General features: G+C 42.9%; 1 long non-coding RNA gene across 1 annotated transcript; it reads left to right on the plus strand.

Moving 5' to 3' along the window:
- Positions 1-14,580: 14,580 nt before the first annotated feature.
- On the plus strand, positions 14,581-15,047 carry LOC144791449 (uncharacterized). Its single transcript, XR_013602395.1, has 3 exons — positions 14,581-14,641; positions 14,745-14,842; positions 14,940-15,047. It is a non-coding gene; the product is annotated as an uncharacterized LOC144791449 (long non-coding RNA).
- Positions 15,048-22,693: the final 7,646 nt, after the last annotated feature.

A 22,693-nucleotide genomic window follows, 5' to 3' on the forward strand; every position in this document is an offset into this window, starting at 1 on the left:
GTGCAGGTTTAACGTTTAGAGGTCATTGGACCAGAGGCTTGCATGGGCGTTTAGGTTGTGTTATGTGTAATTGTGAGGACAGAGTCAGTTGTTTTATAGTGACATCCAGGGGATATCTTCGTTCAGGCCAGCCTTGTCACAGTTTAACTTGTACACCCACTTCTGTTCTATCATGAACAGGTGTTTGGACACATCAGTTATATGTGCCAGGATGTTTGGTTGTTCCAGAACAGTCCATTCGAATTCAGTTGGTTTGTGTCCCACTTCTATAAAATGATTTGTTAGTCTGGTTGCCTGCTTTCTGCACCTAATTGTGCTTTTATGTTCGGAAATTCTAGTTCTTATTTTCCTAGTAGTCATCCCGACATACCTGAGTAAACAGGGACAGGTTATTAAATAAATCAAGTGACTACTATTACAATTGGTGAAGCGTCTCTGCTCCCAGGGCCGACTTGTCCCTATATCGATGGTTGTGGAGCGTTTGGTCTGAGGACAGGCAGCACAGTTCCCACAGGGATGGTGTCCTGTTACAGGAGGCATGTTCCATAGTGTGCCTACTTGATGAACCTCTCTCGTTGGTGGTCTTGTGTGTACTAATTGGTCTCTCAAGATAGTACCACGCTTGAAAGCAAAGAGAGGTTGTTCAAGAGAATCAGTTCCGGTATTGAGGATTTTCCAATGTTTACGTATAATGCGTTGGATGGCATTAGATCTCGTACTGAAGGTATTGACACATGTCATTCTTTTGTTAGTCTCCTTAGGGGCAGCAGGCTCTAAAAGGGCCTCCCGGTTGTTATTAGCTGCTCTCTTCCTAGAGCGTTTAATGAGTTTTTTTGGATAGTCTCTTTTCTCAAGTTGTTCTTCCAACTCCTTGGAGTGCCTAATGAAGTCCTCTTTATTTGAGCAATTCCGCTGTATCCGTAGAAACTGCCCGAATGGCAGATTGTCACGTAGTGACTTCGGGTGACAGCTGTTATATTGTAACAGGGAATTGCGAGCCATCGGTTTCCTGTATAGCTCAGACTTAAGACCTTGCGTTGTTACTGTAATTAATAGGTCCAGAAAGGCCAATGAGTGTTGGTTGTGTTCAACTGTAAAGCGCAAGAACCTATTGCGGTTGTTTAACCATTCATGGAAGGCCAGAAGAGACGGTACACCGCCACGCCACACCACCAGGATGTCGTCGATGTATCTCTTCCAAACCTGTACTGATGTTAGATACGGGTTCCCAGGCTGAAGTACGTGATCTTGTTCGAATTTGTGCATGTACAAATTAGCCAGGCTCAGGGCAAAAACGCTGCCCATGCTAGTCCCAGATGTTTGTACGTAGCATTGGCCTTCAAATTCGAAGAAGTTTTCCTTCATGGCTATTGTAGCCAGATTCATGATCACGGAAACTGGTGTTATGGAATCCAGATCTTGTTCTCTCAGAAGAGTTTCTATAACTTCTAGTGTTTCATTCTGGGGGATGGAGGTATACAGTGACTCCACATCGAAAGATACTAGGATGTCAGTTGTAGGATCAAAGTCTATTTCAGGCAGCAGCCTGAGCAGATCTTTCGTGTCTTGTAGGTAGGTGGGCATTAGTTTCACCAGCGGTCTTAGAAATGTATCCACAAAAGTAGATAATGGTTCCAACAAGGATCCAATGCCGGATATAATAGGCCGGCCTGGAGGGGGTCTCTGCGCTTTATGAATTTTCGGCAGGACGTAGAAATATGGTTTTATTGGATGTGGAGTTTGTAAGTAGGCAGCTTCATTGGCAGTGATCCATCCTTCTGCTAGTGCTTCCTCTGCAATATGTCCGATGGTCGTAGTTAGTCTGGCTGTAGGGTCTTCAGTCAAGGGCTGATAAGATCGTGTGTCTCCCAATTGACGTAAGCATTCTTCCCTGTATGTTGTTGTGTCCATGAGTACAATCGCACTACCCTTGTCGGCTGGTTTGATTGTAATCGACTGGTCTCTCATCAGTACCTTCAACGCCTCTTGTTCTGATTTCGGAATGTTCATAAAGGGTTTGTGGGCTTGTTTAAACAGTTCTTGAATATCATGCTGCACCGCTTCTTCAAATGTTATTACTTTTGCTGGTACGGTGGCAGCCAGAGGACTGAACGTTGATGGTCTTTTAAGTCCGGTGTTTGGGACAATGATTTCTTCACTGTCCTCATTTGAGAAGAAAAAGTGGAGTCTCACCTTCCTGAAAAATTTCGATATTTCAATCTGTGTTTGGAAGGGGTCTCCAGTGTTGGTCTTGACAAATCCAAGGCCACGGTTGAGTACCTTTTCCTCCAGTGATGTGAGGGTACGTGAGCTCAAATTTATTATGAGGCTGCCCCCGAGCTCGTTCCTGCTTGGTCCTGAGGAATCCGTTTGCCGCTCCGGAGGTCCATCGATTGAGGAGGGACATTCCACTGAACTTGTCCTTGTGGAGTCCGGCGCCTCCCGCGCGACCTGCCTCGGCCAAACCCTAAAAAAGGAGGCATATTCTGGCCCGGTGGAAAAGGTCCTGGTCCGTAGGGACCCATCTGTTGGGGAAACTGAAACTGTCCTTGCATCCACGGGTTAGGAGGCCACCATGGGTTGAATTGACTCTGGTTGTAGTGTTGCCCCCTCTTTTGTCTCCAATTGCCTTTCCCTCTGTTAGTAGTTGCTGGATTGTGGGCATTGGAGGAGTCTGAGTCGCTGGAATTTTCTTCCGATGAGGATGTCCCATAGGTGGAACCTCCTTTCTTCCCATTGCGGTTGAATGTTGTGGGGACATAATTGGCACTTGTGTAAGGGTAAATCTTTTCTTTAGAGAATTTTGCTAGATCCTTCTTACATTTTTCTAGCTTGGAAAATAAAACGTTGTCTTTAAAGTCTTTATTTGTCTTGTTATTCTCATCCTGCTGTTTCGTAAATAATTTACCCGAGATGGTGGTTCTTATTTGTCCCTCCAAAGATTGAATCGCCACCATGATTTTATCTGCAGCTTTCTTCGCAGTTTTAATGATTAACACGAGCCAGTCTCGCGTGCACTTCCAGGCGATGAGATACCAATCTCTTATAAAGTCCTCATCGTCCAGGAAGAGCCTCGGGGAATTCGCAACTATCAACCCAGAGGGGGCTCCATTGCCTCGTAGGTACTCAGCCATAGTGATCCCATGGATACAAATGCGGGAATGGCTCTTCTTTAGTATCAGAATTTTGGGCCACCCGTCTTCATTTGTGTCTTGGGGTTTGGGTAAGATGTCGAGCATACTGGGGTTGTCTTCGAGGATCGTTTGGATTTCTGCTTCATCATATGCTAAGCCTAGGTTAGACGCCATTCTGTCTTAAGGAAACCGTTTTATCTTTGTATCAATTGACCCCAGAGTTACAGTCACCGCAAAGCTAACAACACAAGTCAGCACAGCTGTCTTGCCACATCAATCTTAGAAGTGGACAAAGTGAGACAAAACTCCTCACTACAAATCTTGAAAGGACCCGCAGCCTCGGCTGCTCAAAAACTACAACAAACAAAAGGATGGAGAGAGGGTCCGGGGGAATATTTACCGACCTCAGCACAGTTATGACCCCCCTGGGAAACTATGAAAAACAGAGAAAATAACTGTGGGTCTAGAATGATAAGAAAGCTATGTGTGTTGAGATGGCTATATGTAAGCTTCTAAGTATAAGCAGACTACTGGACAATCACCATATGTGAATAAGTGTCCATCAGTTACTCTTCCTATACCGCCCAGTTCATCATGTGGTCTACTTCACAGTAGGTAGTCCAGATAGACCAACTCCAAAGTTGTTATTAGGAGATGGTTGGTAATGATGGAGTAATGTATAGGGTGATAGGTGGATGCTGTTAGTAACTGAAAGCAGTGCAAATGTGATATGTGATTAGTGATAAGGGAATGTGATAATAAAATTGGATAGTGAACGCAATATAACTTTATTCTGGAGTCGTGCACTTCCAACTATAAAAACAAATAGAGTGCAAAAAAGTCAGATGAGTTCAACAAATAAATACTGACTGGGTTATCTGGTCGACATGTTTCTGCGGACATTTAAAGGTCCATGTTGGTACCTGCCGCTTCCTCAGGACCCAAAAACTTTATTGCTACTGCTCTAGTGAGAGATTAAAAAACATTAGTGAACAAAACTGGTAAATGTCACCTGTTCACTTCTGGATTTCCTCCTAGGAAGGTGGAAGAGTCCCAGATGTCGTATCGCCATAACATACACACATAGACAGACATAAGAACAAAGATAGGATAACATGCCATCATTAGTATGGGTTATCACCGTAATTACTGGAGTGTTGTTCTTATACAGCATTTCAACATAATTATCAAAATGTCTTTGGCTCACCTTCAATGTAAGGAGAAAGTGTTGCTCCTCACCTGGCAAGCAGCTCAGGACAATGGAGCACCGCTCTATAGTAAGGAAATTTACACAACTTGTGATAACATGTGCGGCCACTCAGCAGTTAGTCACTCATTAGGGTCAACTAATTCATCAAACATTTTTTTGAAATATTTAAGTGGATTTGAAGACACCACCTGTTATTGATTCATGCAGATTATAGTTAGAACACGGGCCTGCTTTATCATGGAAATACAAAACATCCTGTTGGTAAATAAAGCCTTCCTTCTGCACCCAATAGAATGATCGACATTCGTCATGAAGGTTAAGTTATTATCATACTAATCAGCATGTATTGAGACTTAATGTGCATGAAAATTGTTTACAATCTCAGTTATAGGTTAGCACAGTTTATATGGCTGTTCTGCATAATAACTTTTTGACCAAGTTCGTGCTTTACTCTGAAAGTGTTACAACATCGTGTATTATTGTTGTTATATTACTAAATATAGCCCCGCATGTTTTACCCATTTGTTGAAAATCAGGCCTCATCTCAGTTACGTGCCTTATTTACAGACATGCATGTGTACTGCCACAGATTTTTAAATACTCAGTGTGGTTTAATATTATATGCATTCCATTTTATCCATTTATTGAAAACCGGGCCTCATCTCAGTTACGTGCCTTATCTCCAGACAGACCCGCGTTTGTACTGCCACAGATTTTAAATGCTCAGTGTGCTTTATTATTGTATGCATTCCGTTTTACCCATTTATTGAAAACCGGGCCTCATCTCAGTTACGTGCCTGATTTCCAAACAGACCTGCGTGTGTACTGCCACAGATGTTAAACACTCAGTGTGGTTTATTATTATATGCATTGCAGTCAACATGGTGAGATTTAAATTTAAAAGCAAATGCTTATCAGTTAAGAGCCTCGATCGTAACAGACTTAGGCATTGCCAAACACAAAACCTGCTCACATGCAACAGTTGTTTAACTAATGCGCGGAGAACCCTGATCACGTTTTCTTGTTCTCCTAGGCGCACCGTTGCTCTCTGTTAATGACTACAGTCTGAATAAACATTACACTCGTACTTCCGTTATGGAATTATCTGCGTGCATCTTATCGCAGTTTCTGTCACACAACCCATCTGTATGTATTGCCACCCTTACCTCTCCGTCGGTACTCCTAGCAGCCTTCTGGGCTGTTTGGGGAGGTACCGCGGCGGTGATCTGCTACTTCCTTATTGACTGCAACACACTTCCTATTGGATAACACGGACCACATGTTCACACCCTTGTTAGTTATGGGAAATGTAGTCCCCAATTGCACCTTTCTCGAATTTCGAGAATCAAACCGTATATTTAATTAATTAAACCATCAGGAGTGACTAGTACTTCTGATTGTAACAATGCCCTATAGCTTTCTCAACACAAAATAAGTGGAGTTCTAATTATATGAGTATATTATATAATTTGGAGTATCGTTTATGCATATGTCAAGTTGGAATATGGCATATGCATATGGTTTTGTAAACAGCAAGTAAATGTTCGTTACGTATGGAGTAGTGAAGAGGTTTATCAGTATGGGGAGACAGCCACTCGGTGGATGCACGTGCAGGTTTAACGTTTAGAGGTCATTGGACCAGAGGCTTGCATGGGCGTTTAGGTTGTGTTATGTGTAATTGTGAGGACAGAGTCAGTTGTTTTATAGTGACATCCAGGGGATATCTTCCTTCAGGCCAGCCTTGTCACAGTTTAACTTGTACACCCACTTCTGTTCTATCATGGACAGGTGTTTGGACACATCAGTTATATGTGCCGGGATGTTTGGTTGTTCCAGAACAGTCCATTCGAATTCAGTTGGTTTGTGTCCCACTTCTATAAAATGATTTGTTAGTCTGGTTGCCTGCTTTCTGCACCTAATTGTGCTTTTATGTTCGGAAATTCTAGTTCTTATTTTCCTAGTAGTCATCCCGACATACCTGAGTAAACAGGGACAGGTTATTAAATAAATCAAGTGACTACTATTACAATTGGTGAAGCGTCTCTGCTCCCAGGGCCGACTTGTCCCTATATCGATGGTTGTGGAGCGTTTGGTCTGAGGACAGGCAGCACAGTTCCCACAGGGATGGTGTCCTGTTACAGGAGGCATGTTCCATAGTGTGCCTACTTGATGAACCTCTCTCGTTGGTGGTCTTGTGTGTACTAATTGGTCTCTCAAGATAGTACCACGCTTGAAAGCAAAGAGAGGTTGTTCAAGAGAATCAGTTCCGGTATTGAGGATTTTCCAATGTTTACGTATAATGCGTTGGATGGCATTAGATCTCGTACTGAAGGTATTGACACATGTCATTCTTTTGTTAGTCTCCTTAGGGGCAGCAGGCTCTAAAAGGGCTTCCCGGTTGTTATTAGCTGCTCTCTTCCTAGAGCGTTTAATGAGTTTTTTTGGATAGTCTCTTTTCTCAAGTTGTTCTTCCAACTCCTTGGAGTGCCTAATGAAGTCCTCTTTATTTGAGCAATTCCGCTGTATCCGTAGAAACTGCCCGAATGGCAGATTGTCACGTAGTGACTTCGGGTGACAGCTGTTATATTGTAACAGGGAATTGCGAGCCATCGGTTTCCTGTATAGCTCAGACTTAAGACCTTGCGTTGTTACTGTAATTAATAGGTCCAGAAAGGCCAATGAGTGTTGGTTGTGTTCAACTGTAAAGCGCAAGAACCTATTGCGGTTGTTTAACCATTCATGGAAGGCCAGAAGAGACGGTACACCGCCACGCCACACCACCAGGATGTCGTCGATGTATCTCTTCCAAACCCGTACTGATGTTAGATACGGGTTCCCAGGCTGAAGTACGTGATCTTGTTCGAATTTGTGCATGTACAAATTAGCCAGGCTCAGGGCAAAAACGCTGCCCATGCTAGTCCCAGATGTTTGTACGTAGCATTGGCCTTCAAATTCGAAGAAGTTTTCCTTCATGGCTATTGTAGCCAGATTCATGATCACGGAAACTGGTGTTATGGAATCCAGATCTTGTTCTCTCAGAAGAGTTTCTATAACTTCTAGTGTTTCATTCTGGGGGATGGAGGTATACAGTGACTCCACATCGAAAGATACTAGGATGTCAGTTGTAGGATCAAAGTCTATTTCAGGCAGCAGCCTGAGCAGATCTTTCGTGTCTTGTAGGTAGGTGGGCATTAGTTTCACCAGCGGTCTTAGAAATGTATCCACAAAAGTAGATAATGGTTCCAACAAGGATCCAATGCCGGATATAATAGGCCGGCCTGGAGGGGGTCTCTGCGCTTTATGAATTTTCGGCAGGACGTAGAAATATGGTTTTATTGGATGTGGAGTTTGTAAGTAGGCAGCTTCATTGGCAGTGATCCATCCTTCTGCTAGTGCTTCCTCTGCAATATGTCCGATGGTCGTAGTTAGTCTGGCTGTAGGGTCTTCAGTCAAGGGCTGATAAGATCGTGTGTCTCCCAATTGACGTAAGCATTCTTCCCTGTATGTTGTTGTGTCCATGAGTACAATCGCACCACCCTTGTTGGCTGGTTTGATTGTAATCGACTGGTCTCTCATCAGTACCTTCAACGCCTCTTGTTCTGATTTCGGAATGTTCATAAAGGGTTTGTGGGTTTGTTTAAACAGTTCTTGAATATCATGCTGCACCGCTTCTTCAAATGTTATTACTTTTGCTGGTACGGTGGCAGCCAGAGGACTGAACGTTGATGGTCTTTTAAGTCCGGTGTTTGGGACAATGATTTCTTCACTGTCCTCATTTGAGAAGAAAAAGTGGAGTCTCACCTTCCTGAAAAATTTCGATATTTCAATCTGTGTTTGGAAGGGGTCTCCAGTGTTGGTCTTGACAAATCCAAGGCCACGGTTGAGTACCTTTTCCTCCAGTGATGTGAGGGTACGTGAGCTCAAATTTATTATGAGGCTGCCCCCGAGCTCGTTCCTGCTTGGTCCTGAGGAATCCGTTTGCCGCTCCGGAGGTCCATCGATTGAGGAGGGACATTCCACTGAACTTGTCCTTGTGGAGTCCGGCGCCTCCCGCGCGACCTGCCTCGGCCAAACCCTAAAAAAGGAGGCATATTCTGGCCCGGTGGAAAAGGTCCTGGTCCGTAGGGACCCATCTGTTGGGGAAACTGAAACTGTCCTTGCATCCACGGGTTAGGAGGCCACCATGGGTTGAATTGACTCTGGTTGTAGTGTTGCCCCCTCTTTTGTCTCCAATTGCCTTTCCCTCTGTTAGTAGTTGCTGGATTGTGGGCATTGGAGGAGTCTGAATCGCTGGAATTTTCTTCCGATGAGGATGTCCCATAGGTGGAACCTCCTTTCTTCCCATTGCGGTTGAATGTTGTGGGGACATAATTGGCACTTGTGTAAGGGTAAATCTTTTCTTTAGAGAATTTTGCTAGATCCTTCTTACATTTTTCTAGCTTGGAAAATAACACGTTGTCTTTAAAGTCTTTATTTGTCTTGTTATTCTCATCCTGCTGTTTCGTAAATAATTTACCCGAGATGGTGGTTCTTATTTGTCCCTCCAAAGATTGAATCGCCACCATGATTTTATCTGCAGCTTTCTTCGCAGTTTTAATGATTAACACGAGCCAGTCTCGCGTGCACTTCCAGGCGATGAGATACCAATCTCTTATAAAGTCCTCATCGTCCAGGAAGAGCCTCGGGGAATTCGCAACTATCAACCCAGAGGGGGCTCCATTGCCTCGTAGGTACTCAGCCATAGTGATCCCATGGATACAAATGCGGGAATGGCTCTTCTTTAGTATCAGAATTTTGGGCCACCCGTCTTCATTTGTGTCTTGGGGTTTGGGTAAGATGTCGAGCATACTGGGGTTGTCTTCGAGGATCGTTTGGATTTCTGCTTCATCATATGCTAAGCCTAGGTTAGACGCCATTCTGTCTTAAGGAAACCGTTTTATCTTTGTATCAATTGACCCCAGAGTTACAGTCACCGCAAAGCTAACAACACAAGTCAGCACAGCTGTCTTGCCACATCAATCTTAGAAGTGGACAAAGTGAGACAAAACTCCTCACTACAAATCTTGAAAGGACCCGCAGCCTCGGCTGCTCAAAAACTACAACAAACAAAAGGATGGAGAGAGGGTCCGGGGGAATATTTACCGACCTCAGCACAGTTATGACCCCCCTGGGAAACTATGAAAAACAGAGAAAATAACTGTGGGTCTAGAATGATAAGAAAGCTATGTGTGTTGAGATGGCTATATGTAAGCTTCTAAGTATAAGCAGACTACTGGACAATCACCATATGTGAATAAGTGTCCATCAGTTACTCTTCCTATACCGCCCAGTTCATCATGTGGTCTACTTCACAGTAGGTAGTCCAGATAGACCAACTCCAAAGTTGTTATTAGGAGATGGTTGGTAATGATGGAGTAATGTATAGGGTGATAGGTGGATGCTGTTAGTAACTGAAAGCAGTGCAAATGTGATATGTGATTAGTGATAAGGGAATGTAATAATAAAATTGGATAGTGAACGCAATATAACTTTATTCTGGAGTCATGCACTTCCAACTATAAAAACAAATAGAGTGCAAAAAAGTCAGATGATTTCAACAAATAAATACTGACTGGGTTATCTGGTCGACATGTTTCTGCGGACATTTAAAGGTCCACGTTGGTACCTGCCGCTTCCTCAGGACCCAAAAACTTTATTGCTACTGCTCTAGTGAGAGATTAAAAAACATTAGTGAACAAAACTGGTAAATGTCACCTGTTCACTTCTGGATTTCCTCCTAGGAAGGTGGAAGAGTCCCAGATGTCGTATCGCCATAACATACACACATAGACAGACATAAGAACAAAGATAGGATAACATGCCATCATTAGTATGGGTTATCACCGTAATTACTGGAGTGTTGTTCTTATACAGCATTTCAACATAATTATCAAAATGTCTTTGGCTCACCTTCAATGTAAGGGGAAAGTGTTGCTCCTCACCTGGCAAGCAGCTCAGGACAATGGAGCACCGCTCTATAGTAAGGAAATTTACTCAACTTGTGATAACATGTGCGGCCACTCAGCAGTTAGTCACTCATTAGGGTCAACTAATTCATCAAAAAATCCGTCTTAGCCAAAGAGCCGCTACTGACCTCGAGTCACATGGATCCAATCCTTCACAGGCTGCAAGCAATACCCTTTTCTAACAGGTCATAGGTGACAACTTGGTAAAGAGTATTGCTTGCAGCCTGTGAAAGTGATTGACAGGCAGTCCCGGAAATACAGGGCTTATGCCCTGAACGCCTGGTACTGCTTGTAAATATGGCACTGCTGGCGTCATGAATGGGAGGTCTCTTCAGACACCCAAACTCTGCAGACCAGAGTTGGCACTAGGCCAGCCCTTAGTCTGCAAAGAGATTTAAAAAAAAAAAGAAAATGTTGAGGAACACATGCTAACGAGAGCATGTGTCCCACTCAAAAGTGCCTGACTGCCTGGCTCTCATCAAGAGGCAGCCAGGCACTTAAGCAGCACCCCACAGGCTTAAAGCCTTCATTTAATTAAAAAAACAAAATTATGTGGATGGTAATTTCTCTTTGCAATTACCATCCACATAACGTGAAAAAGGATGTGGGCGACTACCTGGCGCCCTCTAGTAGAAGTCGCTGCTGTGACAAACCTAGACTTACTAATGCCAGTCTCAATGCTCTCACTACCTAAAAAGCTATTAAAACGAAAACATCTGCATGTAGATAAACTTGTCCTGAAAACTCCCCTGCTATCGGATCAAAATCGAAACCATCTTGAAACGGGGCAACATAGAATGTCAGCAGCCCTTGAAAAATCAACTCTTGTCCCCTTCCCAATTGGTCTTACTCCTCATTAGCCAAATCCACACCTCATCTTTAGACACCACAACCTGCTTTCTCAGAAAATCCCCTCTTCCCTTTAATCCCAACAACTCAGAAGTCCTTAAAGCGCCAAAATATAACCAAACCATGCACAAAGAAAACGCCACATGCTAATCTGAACAACAAATAGATGGCAACTTGTCCAAGATACTACCCAACCACAATACAATACAATACAATACATTTGTAAAGCACTCAGCTAACTAAAAAAGGTGTCCCGGTACTAACGAGAATGAGTTCCACAACTTTCAGATACAGAAACCGACTTAGGAAAGTGTCATTGCAGAGTCAAAAAGAAATGTTGTGAGCATTTTTCTAAAAACCATTTCAGAGTTAGGGCATTCCACAATTTGGCTATATGATATGAAAAGGACCGGCCACCTTTTCTGGATCTGGCATACGAGGGATTTGAAACAGCTTAAAGTTGGTTGGATCAGGGACCGCACATAGGAGGATCGTTAGAAACGGCGTCTCAGGTAAAGAGGTCCCTGAAGTGAGAAAGCTTGAAAGCAAAGGTGAGGGCCTTGAACTGGATCCTAACTTTAATCAGTAACCAGTGTAGCTGATGCAAGTGATTAGAGATAGATCGCCAAGGAGGGAGTTTAAGGATCAAACGAGCAGCAGCATTTTGAAAGATCTGAAGACACTGAATAAGAAAGGAAGGAAGCCCAAGATACTAGCTATTGGAATAGTCCAGTTTAGAGGTAATCAAGGTGTGTACAATGGTATTCTGCTGTTCTACAGGAATGAAATACATCATACGTCTCAATGATCTCAGAGTCAAGAAACAAGAACTAGATAGCGATTTAATCAGAGATTCAAAGGTGAGCTCAGCATCAAATGTACCCCCCAAGTTCCAAACCACAGGGAAATGGCAAGGGGGATTACCTATCTCAGATGGCCACCAATGATTGGATTCAGGTCTTAGTTTAGTACCAAAGAAGAGAATCTCAGTCTTTATATCTCAGAGTTTATCTTCAAGAAGTTTGTATTCATCCATTCGAAGACAGATCTGAGACAGGATTTAAAAGTGCTCTGCCGTGAAGGGGCATTTCCATAAAAGGCCAATTGCAGCTGAGTATCGTCAGCCCACAAGACTATTTGTACTCCAAAACACTCCACAAGGTTGGCCAAAGGGGACATACAAATGTAAAAAAGGGTAAGGCTAAGAGCCAAACCCTGTGGAATGTCGCAGGATAATTGCCTAGCTGCAGTCGTAAAGGGTGGAAGAAAAAACACTTATGTGTGGTTGCTGAGAAAGGACTTAAGCCAAGATAAGGCATGGTCAGTGATGCCCATGGCTTCAGGTCTCCTAAGCAGAATAGCATGAGAGACCATGTCAAACGCTGGCTGATGATGTACGGACTCCCTAAACTGCACAAAAATCTGAGGGAACCCCCATTTAGGCCCATTGTTTCGACCATTGGGTCCCTTACAGAACTACTCTCTAAATTTGTGGATGCATGTCTATCACCCATCATCTGTCAGCTTCCAGCCTATGTTCGTGATACCGGACATTTGATATCTAAGATCGAAGGCCTTCATTTTAACCCTCTGACAGATCTACTCGTCTCAATGGATATTGAGGCGCTTTACTCAAATATTCCACAAGAAGGGGCACTGACAGCTGTTAAAAAGAGGCTTGATGGGACAGATTGTAGAATTGAAAAACTTTTCGTACTTGAATGTCTTGCTGTAGTGCTCAAAGAGAACTTCTTCGAATTCGATAAGAACATCTATAAGCAAATACTGGGAATCAGTATGGGTGCTGCTTGTGCCCCTAATGTAGCCAACGCTTATATTGGTTTGTTCGAAGAGAAGCATATTTACAACGAAGTTGCTCCTTTCTTCGAAAATGTCACCCAGTATAACAGATATATAGATGACATCTTCTTTATTTGGCGAGGCTCCTTAGAACAACTGAACGAATTCACCCTGTGGATCAATCTCTGTGATCCCCATCTTAAATTCAGCACTAACATCAGCTCTAAGAGAATAGAATTCCTTGATGTGTGGATCTTTGAAAACAACAACCAGTTAGAAGTATCTCTGTATACTAAACCATCTGCACGCAATACTTTGCTTAGGTACAACAGTTTTCACCCCCGCAGTCAAAGAAACAACATCCCATTCAGCCAATTTTTAAGGCTCCGTAGAAATTGTTCTAACCTGAACAATTTTGAATACCATGCAGGAATTATGAAAAAGAAATTTACTGACAGAGGCTATCCAAAGCGACTTATTCGGGACTCTTACAAGAGGGCCAAATATTACAATAGGGAGAACCTCTTGAGACCTAAAGACAAAAAAGAGGATGACAATCTTGATTTTGACTCACTCTACTTTTACGACAAACTAAGGTTTGTGATTAACTCGCATTGGCATCTTCTTAATCTAGACAAAACGTCAGACAAATTGGATAAACCTATTTTTGCATTTCGACGCAACAAGAATCTCAGAAATTTCTTAGTTAGAGCATCTACCTCTGACTCGAGAGGTTGCGTCCAAAAGACTATCACAGGAGCTAACCCAATTTTGGGTAGCCATAGGTGTGGCGGCTGCCACGCCTGTGACCAAGTGATCTGTACCCCCGAGTTTCAATGGGGCAAAAGAAACATCAAATTCAAGGAGATGTACAACTGTAAGTCCAGTAATCTGATATACTTACTTACCTGCCCCTGCTCGAAAGGCTATGTCGGAGAAACAGGTAGGGAATTTCGCCTACGGTTCTCCGAACATAAATCATGCATTAGAAACTCCCGGATGGGAGCACCTTTGGTTGCCCATTTCATTGAAATGGGGCATAAGAGTGAGGACCTTAGGTGGTTGATCCTTGAAAGGATCCATAGCCCCAAAGATGGCAACACTGATACCCTTAGATGCAAGAGGGAAGTCTTCTGGATTTTTACTTTGGAGACGGCTGTCTCCGGATTAAATGAATCGATACCCTGGGAAAATGCAATACAGTAGCCTTTTTTAATTCTTATATTCACTTTTCTGGATTTTTCGTAAAATTCCTTATTCTTTCACCTCTCTTTCCTTTTTCTTTTTCAACTTTATGCTTACTTCAGTTTAAGGTTTTCCTTGTTCGTATTCTTTTTTTGCTTGTAATTATATTATATTCATGATCTTCTTTTTTATAATTATCGAAAGGTTTCGTGTATTGTTAGTCCTTTTTCTATTTTCGTTTTTACTCGGACTTACGAGCACTCCGCTATGGCGTTCTCCGTCTTTTCCCTGGAGGAGCGGGTTACCGTTCTAGTAGATCTTTTCGGGTCTCTGACAGGTGTCGATCATTAAAGTATCGTTCACGTAATTTAAAAGGAAGGCATTACCTTTAGCTCTTCCTCGCACCCGGAAGAAGACGGCAGGAGACCGCTAGGAGCCCGTTCTCGTTAAATTCTTAAGTAAGTGCTCACATGCTAGCTAATGCGGCTCGTCCCATGGACTGTTACTGCATAATTCTTAGCTGCTACTCCTTAAGATTACGGTCTGCTCTGTATTTTACAGATAAACCGGCTTGAGCTTTCGACCTGTTATTTTCTCGAGTCAGCGCCCGTGTGGACGTCCATCGCGCATAAATACTTTAGTGAATACAACTTTGATGAGTAAGTTTGTTATGAAGCACGCTTGCTCAATAAAAGCTTGTCACACCGTTTTCGGTTTCATCCTTCTGTAATTACTTGCACCTTGATTTTGTTACAGAATTTCTTTGCATTTTCGGATCCAAAGACCCCTCTGACCTCGTTAAGGTCTTTGTTTTTTCGATCTGCTGGCCCTGGGTGCTTATATGTTTTTTCTGAAACCTCTGAGGTAATTATATGTACCTTTGTTATTCTGTATCATTTGACTGTACTCCACTGATAGATGGTTGTGTAAATTAGTTTTTCCATCTACTTAATTTTTTAATTCCCTTGTAAATATGTATTCTTATGGTTGGAATGGATAACGGCCTTCGACGTTTTTTTCTTCCTTCCACTACAGCATCCTGTTTTCAGTATATGTTTCGATCCTACGTGCTCTCTACTTCAGCTCGCCCATTAAATCAGTTCTTGGTTCCTTGTAAGAGGTGAGCAACTCTGTACTGTGGGAGACCGTTTTTTGTATTTTAGGCACTACATGTGTGATAACACCTTGAGGTTCTCTCTTTATCCTCCCTCTTCTTTCTATATTTTGTTTCTAGATTAATTGCAGAGACAGCCTATTTTTGCCAATTTTTGCCTATTTCTGTTTATTGTTATTGCAAGTAGATCACAAATTTAGCAACTGTTTGCTTATATCTTTGTAAACTCCATTTGTGTCTACTACTGGTATTTAGTTTCTCCTGACTATCAGTCCCTCCTAGAATGTCGTGTGCTGCAACTATTTACCAAATAGTGGTATGCTTGTATATAGTTATATTTTTAAAGACTCTTTTAATGTGTAAATATGTGTTTGTTGTATGCCATTTATGACCAATTTTCCCTCCCTTTTTGCTCTCCCTTTTTATGAATTTACATCTTATGCCCTTTTTGCCCACAGAAACGCTATGTTTTGCAGTATGTTGCCCAGCAAAACTGAAATAGAAATGTAATAAACATCACCTGCGCCCTGATGAAGGAATTCTTAACGCTGGCACTTTTTCCGAAACGCGCGTCGGCGCTTTCCTTGTCTGTTGGTCTCTAATGTGTTTCCATTCTTCGTTTGGGATGTATATGATGATGGCTGAATGTGTGAATGCCTGAGAGTATGAATGTTTGTTGTATTTTTTTTTTTTTTTGTAAAACCTTTATTGATGTAATAGTATACACCGCTATTCAGCCGAACATCCCGAGGGCACGGCAGCATGGAAGAACATAATATTATGGTATACATCGATCACATTCCGGATGAGTGAGGTTTAATTTTATGTTAAGCAGGATGACACTAAGAACGCAATAAGCTCCAATATAACACAAAGGAATATGGGGACCAGGTGCCGAACCACAAGCCATAGCTACAAAGTGGGCGGGCCAAACAAGAAGTCCTGCAGGATCAAAACGATAACAAGGAAGGCATAGGTGCCGCGTCAAAAAGTCAGGATATACAGGCATACAATTACTATGAGTACCGGCGAGTCGCCCGCCCAGGCCTACCCACAATGCAAAAACAGCTCAGGCACAAATTACGACAAATCAATGAAGACTCAAAAATCAACACAATAAACCGATCCCCAATACAGAAAAAGGAAAAGTAAAAGGAAAACCAAAAAAGTGAAGAAAAAGGCCATAGAAACAAAGAAGGGAGAAATAAAACCCCTCCCCCAACCCCCCACCCTGCACCCCTGCAAATGGCTACGGCCTACCCCCCATAGCAGCGTGCCTGTCGCCCAGTACCTAAACCCGAAATATAGGGCAGATGTCTACGGACTCCCGGTCTCCTTCCCCCATTGTAGCCAACCCCGCCCCGGACTTCGTCAGGTCAATAAAACAATCCCGGTAAACACAGTGTCACAATAAGAGACCCAAATAAAATCTCAACCCTGGCCCCTACGATCAAATTCACTGAAGTCGTCAATTAAGAAAAACCCTTTCCACAAAGGACTGCAGAAGTCTGCCGAACAGGCGTACACAAATGAGAAAGGAACGGCAGGTCCCAATGTAGATGGCTGGTACCAATGTTGCCCCTCCCTGCCTCTGAAGCCAGGCTGCACCCCATCCGCCATCTTGAAAGAACGACAGGGGAGGAGAGTCGACATGGTCCGAAACAGCAACCTACAGAAAGTAGAAGGTTCCAAAATGGGGACGACATGTAAATGTTCCGAGGGGTACACAATCGGGGGTTCCAACGGTTCCATAGGGTGATCAAGCACAGCACAGTCAGGTAGATACACTACAATAGGGGTAAACCCTGCTTCCAGCGCCGGGTCAAAACACGTCTCCGAAACGTCTATTAAAAGGCGGGCTGGCTGCCGGGTCGCGGGCGTCGAGTCAGGATCCAGTCTCAGGCCTGTGAGTCCATCCAATGCAGACAACAAACTGCTAGTCCGGACATCAATAGCCCCCTTAAGTGCCATGAGTGCATCCAGCACCGTTCGCAGTGACGGGCCAATTCGAGCCTGCTCCGCTAGACGCCTTTCGTTCTCCAACATGATGGTCTCCACGGAGAGGAGCCCTCCCCGGGGCAAAATTAGGCGGAGCAGGAGTAGGCCATGAGGGTCTGATGGTTAGCGAGCCGTAACACGCAGCAGGGCACCGACACGGGGGAGTCGGCGATGTAAATGCCGAACCCCCGGTCAGGGACCCCCGCGACACAGAACCATGCGTCACTCGTCACCTCACCTATGCAGGGCACCAGGCGGCTGATGTTAGCAGAGCAAACAAAAAAATTTCGAATGTCACAGAGACCGGACCCAAACACAGTCAGCAGTCCGTTGTTATGCAACTCGGACCCGGCAGAGCCAGCACTCGAGACCCCGGCTTCCCTGGTGGGTCAGGCCTCAATGCGACCATCGACGTATCTCCGCTCCACAAAGGCGGAGAAACTCCGGGATTGCACCACTGGAATGCGGATCGGATCGCACACACGAATCCGGTGCGGGCAAGCAGGATGGGCAACAGGATAATAAAACGAAGGCCGGAGGGCAGCGGAGTCGGGAGACTATACGGCCATCTCGGTTGGTGTCGTAGCTCCTCCCCCTGTTTTTTGTATTTAATGTTTCATTGTCTTTAGTGCTGGGCTTATATTATGTTGTTAAAGATAATAATATACTTTCTATGTTTATGAAATAATTTACTTGAACAAATGAATGCTTTTTTACTAAGAAATATATAAAAATAAAATGAGTTGCTACCGCACAGCGTTTTTGTGGGCAATTGTAATTATTTGAATGTTCTAGTCCCCGATAGTCTTGGGAACCTCCCGTTCATGTTCTTATTATTAAACGTTGGCAAAGGATCCAGCAGCATTAGCATAACTGGGGAGTTTTGATCAAGGTTGCCTTTGATATGTTCCGAGACCTCAAGAAGAGCAGTCTCAGCACTATAATCATGACGAAAACCTAATTGTGAGTCATATAGTAGAAGGTTTTCCTCCAGAAAATGAGTTAGCTGTCTAATTATATTTTTTCTATCAGTTTTGCCATTTTCGGCAGAAGAGAGATGGGCCTAAAATTGCTCAAAATATTTGGGTCAAAGGAAGGCTTCTTAAGTAAAGGAAGAAGCAGAGCCTGCTTCCATCCTGACAGGACCCTTGTCTGAGCAAGGGATTTATTGAGCAATTTGTTCATCAGAAGGTTTACCACTGATAATGTCCTTTTAAGAATAGTCGGGCATGGATCAAGTGGCGATCCTGACTTACAATTAATCAGGTCATTGGCAGATGTTATAACAGAAAGATGAGAGGCAATACAATCTTTGCGGGATGTTTCAATTTTCAATAATAGTCCATTCACTGTGTTTTTGTCATGATGACTCTTTGGACGTGGGACTAACCCAGTACATACTTCAACGAACAACAGACTTGGAAATGCTGGAACCTATGTGAATTACGTAGTTTGATCTATATTGTAACTTATTAACCTAAGATATTTTTGTGGATCACATGATGAACTATCAAATTCCATGAGGGAGTAAGAAACAGCATGAGTGCAGTTTAATGCTGGCGTTTCCCATCTGGACTTTGGGATAGTGCTTACTCAGTACATTGCCCTAAAGAATCCCTTTATAGGGCAAAATGCATTGCCTGTGCCTATTTGTCAATGAGGTTTACGAAATAAAAAATCTTTCTGCGTACACAAGAACACAGTGAATGAACTATTATTGAACATTGAAACACCTAGCAAAGATTGTGTTGCCTCTCATCTTTCTGTTAAAGCTGTATTTAATTTATGACCATGTGGCAGCCGGTCTTTTGAGGTGGGCAATAAACGTGTTGTGATACATGAGTGACTAGACTAGGTGGTGCAGTTTTTTAGCCTTGCTGCCTTTCTCTGCCCCGAATAATTGGCAGATGTTTCCAGGGAAATAGGAGAAAAACAAGACAGAGGCAGAGTGAAGCTAAGGAAAAGAATCATAAATAACCTAAATTGTGTTATGGGAGAGGGGAGAGGGCTAGGGCGCTCGACCTCGGACCTGCGGATCTGGGTTCGAGTCTCGGTAACGACGCCAAAAACCTCCTGTGATTCTGGGCAAATCACTTAATCTCCCCGTGCCTAAAAAAATGAAAGTGTGTCCTCATGTAACATAACTGGTGCTATGTAAAGCGCTCTGATACCTGATTCGGTTCGGGTCTAGTTCGCGCTATATAAAACTCTAAAAAAAAAAACAGAGGGTTCTGCACAAAGAGCCAGTGAAGGAATAGGCATATTTGTGGTTGCCCGTGGAGAGAGAAAGGATTTAACTACCTTAATCAATTCTTTTGGGGAATTATCTGCCTCAGAGATTGGCAGGGCATTAAAAGCTTTACAAGCCATATACACGACTTTATGATATTTCTTAAGAGCCGCCTGATAAGTTGCCTTGGCTTTTGCATCATAATTAGTTCTCCAGCTTCTCCCAGCCAGACTTAAGCAGTTTTAAAAGGCGGAGAACCAGGATGGAAAGGTTTAAGTCTCTTAGCAGAGTACACTTTCCTAGGTGTAATAGTTTGATAGCCTTCTCTGTCCAACCATTGAAGAGCGCAGCATCGTGCTCTAACATTTCAGTCTGATTAAAAGCGACAGAGTGTAAGGCATCAGCCAGAAGTAGGTCATTGACTTTGTGCCAAGGTTTGGACATCTTTTTCATTGTGCAGGGAAGGACACACGGAATGGGATTTAAAATGTCAAAAGGAATTAAAACATGACCCAACCATATAAGATTAATCACTGGCAGTGTTTTAATCTGAAGAGGCCTTGCCAGAATAAGATCCAGGGTATGACCTGCTGTATGAGTGGGTCCTTTAACAAGTTGTAACTGGTTTAAACATTCCAAAGTGCCCAAAAAGTGTTGTTCCAATCTGTTGTTAGTGTAAATCTCCAAGCACCATAGAATTAGTGTGCAATATATTGAGTTGACCTAATGTCTCAGAGAGAAATTGGAAAAAAAGAAGTAGATCCAGCAGTGGGAAAGTAGATAAACACACCAGAGACAGAAAAGGTGGCTGATAGGGTAATGTTAAACACCATGCCTTCCATTTTGTCAATGTTGTTGAGCTTGGAGATAGAACAAGGAGTGGATGCATGGTGTATAATTGCAATACCGCCTCCAATTTTATTATCTCAATCCAGATGTTTGATGGAGAAATCGTTTGGGATGGCTAATGCTATATATGGTGCCAAACTGTCTTTAAGCCATGTTTCTGTGAGGAACAAGACATCCCAATAATTATCAGTTAATAGGTTAAAAATGTCCAGGGCATGCCTCAGTAGTGAATGGCAATGTAACAAAACTACCCTAAAGTATCCCTTTTTGAGATTTAGGAAGCTCCCAGACAACTGTCCAAAGGTAAAGGTCCCAAGAAATTGTGGGAGAGGAACAAGACTTGGTCAAACAATAGGCAGTAAGCTACAGTTAGAGCAAGTAAACCCAGTGTCCTAACAAGCATCATATGGAGATTCTAAATGACCACATTGTGCGGGCGTAGTGCCCACAATTCTCTATTGGTATACTTAACAGAAGCTGCAGAGTGGGAGTACTCCCGGGCAGCATGGCTGGCGCTGGCCGCTATCCGGATGTGGATGAGCACAGATGGGCTTGCCTTAGGTGCGACTTTGGCACACCAGCGGAGCGCCTGCTGCGCATGTCTGCTGCCCATCCGTTGCACGAGTCTATTGAAATAGCCAAGGTGGAGGTAAAGACTAGAGTGCAGCGGTACATATCTTGCTCTAAAGAGAATATTGCATTTTGGACAGCTCAACAGAATGATCCTTTAAAGACCTTAAAAGTTTCTCATTGTTTGCTTTCTAGTGATTCATCAATACCACCACTAGGTGGTTGTCCACATTAAACGCAACTTTTCAGTTGGCTAACGGTTTTCCCACAAAACCATCGCACCACTAAAGGGAACATTTCCTAAAATGCAGTACTCCTCTTCTTTGCCAACCAATCCTCTGTCCATGACTCCGCAACCAAATGTCCTTCCCAAAAGTGACAGAAACCATGAGCACAAGCTGCATCTGAAAAAATCTGAACCTGCCACAGCCATTGTTTCTAAAGTGACATCATGGTCACACCATTAAATTCTCTCAAAAAAGTGATCCAGATCTACAGGTCTTCTATCAAACCTGCTTTCAACCTTACTGTTGCTCCTGCCACTGAAAAACCAAGACACCTACTAAAAACTCTTCCTGCTCTAACCAATCTGCATGCACAAGTTCAAATGTTCCAGCAGACCATGTCACTTTCTCAAATCCAGTTTCTGTGAAACAACCAATTCAATACAATTGTACTAAAACCTGCACTTTTTCCTGTGGCAATCAAACCATGTTGAAAGACTCAAATTTGGGATTTAAAAAATTCAAAGCAGGAAGAGGGCCTGCTGTTTTTCTGGAGTCAAAGGCACTCCACTCTCCACCATTGGCACCTGAAAAACTTCAAGATCTTTTCTGCACTCTCCAGAATTTCCTTAGCCCACAAAAAGAAAATCATCAAATAATGGGTAACCTTATGAAATCTGTATCTAAACTGGAAAAAAGACCAAAAACAAACTAAACAGGTCAAGTAATGAACATGAGACTGAACATCCTGTCAACGTAGACACCTCAGTCGTACTGCAACATCAAAACTGAAAAATTCTCTGGATGAACTGCTAGAAGCTGTAACACAGATTTGATATTTGATTTGGCTACTTCCGCTCCCTTTCCACAATCTCCTACCAATGTATTTGTGTCACTAATCGATGTATATTTCACACCTGCCTCCTCTCTGGCTATAAAATCAATAATAGACTCACCTTCTGACCAGGGCAGATTATGTACAAGACTAAACTCACCTTGTTTATTTGGCACAACACCCAACTGGGAAATCTTAATATTTTCCATAGGCCACTCATCAAATGACCCCACAGTTTAGGCCTATTATAGTATAGCTTTTATTTTTCGAACTGTTTAGGTAATTTTATGGATATAGAATAGTGTTTTATGAATATATTGAAAATGTTTTTAATTGTGAACTAGTCTATTTTTGTCTAAATGTATTTTGTACTTTTATGATTTTAATTAATCGAATACAGTGGATTGACTTGACTTGACCCCACAGTTCTACCTTCCCTCACTTCCTTTTTATAGTTTCTCCTTGACCAACCCCAAATTGGTGTTAGCTGATTTCAAACTATTGGCCCGTCTTTATAACTACAGACCTTGATAACAACATGAAACCGTCTTGAAATCCCCCAAACAGTGATATGGCCTCCATCTTGTGTGGACAAAAACGAAGCCAGTATCTCAGTACTTCAAACTTAATTGAAATAGGCTCTTTTTTCCCCAGTATTCTGCTGGTTCTTCCTCTGTGTTGTCCCTCCTG

Source organism: Lissotriton helveticus, chromosome 11, assembly GCF_964261635.1.
Source record: "Lissotriton helveticus chromosome 11, aLisHel1.1, whole genome shotgun sequence".
NCBI classification, from domain to species: Eukaryota; Metazoa; Chordata; class Amphibia; order Caudata; family Salamandridae; genus Lissotriton; species Lissotriton helveticus.